At 46.2% G+C, this 5,836-nt stretch overlaps 1 non-coding gene across 1 annotated transcript; it reads right to left on the reverse strand.

Annotated features, from left to right (window-relative positions):
• Window positions 1-5,392: 5,392 nt before the first annotated feature.
• On the reverse strand, window positions 5,393-5,465 carry TRNAG-CCC (transfer RNA glycine (anticodon CCC)). The gene has a single exon. It is a non-coding gene; the product is annotated as a tRNA-Gly (tRNA).
• Between the last annotated feature and the right edge of the window lie 371 nt (window positions 5,466-5,836).

Raw genomic sequence — 5,836 nt, forward strand, 5'->3', positions numbered from 1 at the left:
AAGCATGGCTCTCAAGGAAGAGAGTGGGGCAGAAGATAGGATTGTGGTGGTCTTTAAGCCACAGAGAGTGCTTAAAGCAATGAGTTATGTGACCATTCAAAGAACATTTATTGGAAGAACAGGAGTAGGTCAAGGTCTTATTCTTGGGAACAGCGGATTTAAGGGGAAGGCTGAGGTGTCTTCCGTGAGGAAGTCAAGGAAGGATCATTGAGGAGGTGCAAGCTGAAACAAAAGAGATGCCAAGGGAGTCAGGAGTTCATGACCACAATGTTAGAGGAGAAGGGACGTCTGACGACATAGAGCTAGAAAGCATTTGTGGGTATGACATCAACCCCCCATGCATGCTGACCTTGGCTAGAGTGGTCAGAAGCAGAGCAGAGAGGGAGCCCAGACAGAAAGGGGCTGAGGAGTGATGGCTTTATGAAGTGGTACAGACAATGAATTGTAGACATCTATTTCAAGAGCACAAGACTTTTTCAGGAAAATGAAAGACAGGTTGGCTAGAGGAGGATTTAAAGTCAGGAGAGAGGTTTTATGGGGAAAAGAAAGACTTGGGCATGTCTATCAGCAGACCACAAAGAGCCAGGAAACAAAAGAGGTTGAAGATGCAACAGAGAAAAGAGGCAGTTGTTGATGCAAAGTCTTAGGAAAGTGAGAAGGGGTGATCAGGGACCACAAGGAACTGGAGACATCTTGTCCTCTGACCTGGGAGGAAAGGAGTTGACCATGGAGGAAAGGCTGACAAGCTGACAAGTTTGACTTCATGATGGTAGAGAAGGTCGGGAGCTGGAGTACTTTACCCTGCATGGTCTTGTTTTTTGAGGAAGAAGAATCAAGTTTGAGATGCTGTGAGTTTAGAGTGGGGCTCAGTTATGGATGTGAAAAGAGGAAATGCCAGGTAGAAAAGGACTTTCAAGCAGCGCAGTTCAGCTGAGATTAGTGGCTGAGCAGGGATTCAAGTTTAGGTCTACAGATCCTTGTGGGATGATAGCTCTCTTGGAACATTTATCTAGAGTCTTGGTGACATTATCATGCTGCTGGTCTCCAGTTCCTGTAGTTCTCATCGGATTCCCAAACAAGTCATTCTGTATCTGCACAGCTTAGGAGAAGTTCCCAGAATTAGTTCTGCTTGGTTCCTTGTTTGGACTTGGGTCTACGTTAAGAAGAGATATTTACAATCCTGTTTATAATATAGATATTGAGTCTGAGAGACAGGAGTCCTCTGTAGCCTCTGTGTCCAAAGTCAAAATAATCAGATCACTTAACATAGCTGCTGCTCTTAATCCCATAATAAATCCAAACTTCTTCCCATCTTCCTCCTTTCCCTCCCTTGCCACAGAATAGACAGCACTATGGAAAACCAGGGGCCTTGTTTTGGTTCTCAGTAATCTGGAAGAATAGTGCACTTCAGGGACCAAAGCCTAATAGCTGACTTCTTAGAAATAACCGCAAAGGGTAAGGACAACTCAATTCATCTGTAACCAGAGAGCCGTAATTGGTGAACTTTCCCAAAGCCAAGAGTCAGCTGGTGGTCTGCTTTCTTCCTGTGGGTTGTGATCCTGGGACCCTGATAATTCCCCTCCCGTCCAGGCTACCACATAACATCGACATCTTCACGTAGTAAAAGCTATCATTGCTGCCATGTCCTACCATTAACAAGAAACATTTTGTTCATTATTGGTCATTTGTGAGTGTTTCTTAAATTTCAATGATTTCTGTGTCACTTTTACTTTTTAACCCACTATGCTTGTATAAGATATTTTATACACTACTAAACAATAACAAATTGCTTGCCCTAAATTTATATTTAAATATTTTTCTTAGTAAAATCAAAGAATTTTGCATCATGTCTTTGTAATTCCTAAACACAGGGCATGTTTTTTGCCTAATTGTGGCAATGATATTTAGTATACTGACTTCAAATATAGTAGTGTTTTTGGACATCAAATCGTGGGTCCTTTAAAAACAAACAAAAAAAAATCTAATAACTTTCCTGGTGGTCCAGTGGTTAGGAATCTGCTTTCCAATGCAGGGGACTTGGGTTCGATTCCTGGTCAGGAACTAAGATCACACATATCATTGGGCAACTAAGTGCATGGGCCACAACTAGAGAAACCACACACAACAGAGACCCAGTGCAGCACTCTCCCCCCATCCAAAAAAAAAAAAACAAAACAAAACAAACCTAGCCAGCTCCTTCAATGTGGAATGACCCAGCAACTAGGGAGTTGTCAGGCTTTATGGAGGGCATTGCTGCATGGAGATGGTCTGGAGGTGGTTGCTTTCTTAGCAGCCTTGGGAAGATGCTGACAGGAGTGTTCTGTATCTTTGGGAGGTGCCCTAGGAAGGCCAAGCTCTCAGATTCCATGATGGGAGAAGGCATGAGGAGTGACTGAGGGTACCTGAGAGGCGATGCCATAGAAATTCTAAAAGACTCAAGGGCCCTCTAGATCAGATGAGAACCCGAAATCCCATCTTACCTCCCCCTCTACATCTAGGCAAGATCTAACAATGTTAGATGTTAATTGCTGACACTATACCAACTTTCCAAAGCACATGACAATACTCTTTGGCAATCCCTCTAGGCAATCAAAATTTCACTTGCTTTTCCTTCTCCTCTCTTCCAAAACAATAAGAAGGCTTTTTGTATCAGCTCCCATTTATCTGTGCTATTGCAGAGAAAGACTGGTACATATAATCCCAAAGAGCTAAGACCCAAGAATTATTTCTGTCTGGCTCAGGAATGCATACGTGCTACAGTGAATGGGGCCTTGTAGAGCCAGATGACTTAGGGCTAAGTCATGGTTAGTTGTTGAGTGAGGCTACAGTGTTAGTCACTCAGTCATGTCCAACTCTTTGTGATCCCACGGACTGTAGCCCACCAGGCTTCTCTCTTCATGGAATTCTCCAGGCAAGAATACTGGAGTGGGTAGCCATTCTCTTCTCCAGGGGATCTTCCCAATTCAGGGATAGAACCCAGGTCTCCTACATTGCAGGCAGATTCTTTAACTACTGAGCCACCAGGGAAGCCTTGAGTAAGCCTATGTGAAGTTGTTCGGTCATGTCCGACTCTTTGTGATCCCATGGACTGTAGCCTACCAGGCTCCTCCATCCATGGAATTTTCCAAGCAAGAGTACTGGAGTGGGTTACCATTTCCTTCTCCAGGGGATCTTCCCAACTCGGGGATAGAACCCAGGTCTCGCGCATTTCGGGCAGACGCTGAGCTTCCAGGAAGCCTGAGTAAGCCTATAACCACCAGAAAATCATTTCCACTTTTCTGAATTTAGTTCCTTTGTCTGTAACATAAGAATAATAATGCCTTGTCTCTGGGGTTTCCACAGCTCCAAACAGATAATACAAAAAAGGCTTTATAAGCTATGAAATACTCATCAAACATACACGTTTGCATTTGAAAGCTGCACATCAAGTGCGTGTAGAATTGAACACTGAGTGGAAGAGCCCACGAAAGTCTTCCCTCAGCTCTTCAGTCAGAACCCACTGGTGAGCTCCTAGACCAGCCCCACTGGACAAAAAGCAGGACTGGGCGCCCACCCCGCCCCCCCACTCCCTCCCTTGTCATTAACACACTATCTGGTGGGTTCTGACATCAAAACCACACTTCAGAGGAGCTTGGGGTGTTCCTAACTAAGGGGAAAAGGGAGGCCCTAAGACTTCTCTTGTCTCCACTCTGGGCCACAAGCTGCAGCTTCTGAGAGGAGTAAACGAGCCAACCATGGCTCCTCCCACCCCTCAGGCTGGAAGTAAGATTTCCAGAAGATAAGCTGTAAAGTGAGTAATGAAAGGCCCACTGTTTCCCTGGGAACTGGGGGATCACTGTTTCCTGCACTCAGTGGAGAGAGAGACCTGATTTTAGCCCCCTGGAGCCACATAATGTAAATAAAGCATTACAGTGTTTGGGATTATAGGGCCCTGCATGATATTTTTTATTGGAGTGGAACGGCTTTACAATGTTGTGCGGGTGTCCGCTGTCCAGCAACATGAATCAGCTCGAAGTATACACAGATCCCCTCCTTCTTGAGCTCCCCCTTCCCAACCCACCCCTCCAGGTCATCACAGAGCACCAAGCTGAGCTCCCAGTGCTAGGTAGCAGTAGCAGCTTCCGACTGCCTACCTGTTTTACACATGGCACTGTTTCCTGATGGCTCAGGTAAAGAATCTGCCTGCAATGTAGGAGACACAGCAGATTCAGATTGGATCCCTGGGTCGGGAAGATCCCCTGGAGAGGGTATGACAACCCACTCCAGTATTCTTGCCTGGAGAATCCCCAAGGACAGAGGAGCCTGGCGGGCGACAGTCCAAAGGGGTCACAACAAGTCAGACACAACTGGACACCTAAGCACAGCACAGCCATCTCTCCGTTGGTCCCACTCTCTCCTTCTCCGGCTGTGTCCGCATTACCATTTCCTTAGCAGCCCAATCAGGACACGCAATTTGTTTTTTCATGACTCGGAGTCAGCTGGCCATGATGCCCCCAAGTAAAGCACAGCAAGCCTGCCCTCCCCACCCCACCCCACCCCACCCTACATCCGACCCAAGTCAGTCTCACAATGAACACCCTAGATGGCCATACTTAATTGACCAGAGATGACATGGGAAGAGAAGTGTCCTCACACCTCAGCCCTAGGTGGACCCTCTGCACTCCAGCAGAATACCAGGGTGGAGCTGTGGACCCGCAAGAGGCCTGGGTCTACCGTGATTGCTTCCGAAACTCTGTGCCTGCATACATGTGCCATCCATCAACCATGCAAGGGCCATCGTGAGATTCTCTGGCACAGAGGTACGTAAGGCATGGCTCCATGTCTTCCATTGTTGCATAGTTCCCATGCCAACAGGGAGGGATAACAAGCATATCTTTTCAGAAGTGTGATGAAGTGTGATCCACCAAGTCACACCCTCTCCCGTGGGCACCATATACACATTCATGCATCCTAAATGTGTGTGTGCACGTACACGTGTGTATGTGTGCATGTGAGCATCCGGGCACATGAGCAAATGTGTGTTTAGGCTACAGCTTTCCCAGCCAATAGAAAAAGAGTGCACATTTTGGGAAAGTCGAATCAAATAATCAAATAAGACTATTAAGCTGATCCTGACCAGACTTTCGGAATTAAATAAGAGTAGACACATGTCAGTTGGCTCCAGTTTCTTTATGGAAAGAAGCCAATTAGGGAAATAGATTTGCTAATGACAACAAGATGGTGTGTGCTATCAGACAACTGTACTGAAAGCTTCTCAGATCTCTGCTTCTCCTTCATTTATTTGGCTGCACCAGGTCTTAGCTATGGCATGTGGGATCTTTGATCTTTATTTCAGCATGCAGGATCTTTTTTTAGTTGTGTGTAGAATCTAGTTGCAGCATGTGGGATCTAGTTTCCTGACCAGGGATCAAACCTGGGCCCCCTGCATTGGGAGTGCAGAATCTTAGCCACTGGACCACCAAGGAAATTCTTCTGCTTTCTAAAGGGAAAAAAGGCCACCTTCTCTTGGGCAGTAGCTGAAGGAAGAGATAAGTAGAAAGAGGCAGTTCTGGTTTCCAGAGAAAAACTGTCTGCTACCAAATATCTGTGTTACTTTAGGCAAGTCACCTCCCCTTCCCTGGGTCTGAATAAAGCTGGGGCATAGAATTGAATGACAGCAAAAGCCTTCCTCCTCTCCTCTTACATTCTACCCTCCTCCTTCAAATGCTTAGTCCCTGACTTCGTAACTCTCTCAGCTTGGGAAAGCCCTCCTCACTAAGAGAAATCCTTGCTTATTGGTTCTTAAAGGAGGGTGCTGGGGATCCACAAGGCACAGAGGTGAACTGGTCCAGGGGAC

The sequence above is a fragment of the Dama dama genome, chromosome 22 (genome assembly GCF_033118175.1).
Source record: "Dama dama isolate Ldn47 chromosome 22, ASM3311817v1, whole genome shotgun sequence".
In the NCBI taxonomy this organism is placed as follows: Eukaryota; Metazoa; Chordata; class Mammalia; order Artiodactyla; family Cervidae; genus Dama; species Dama dama.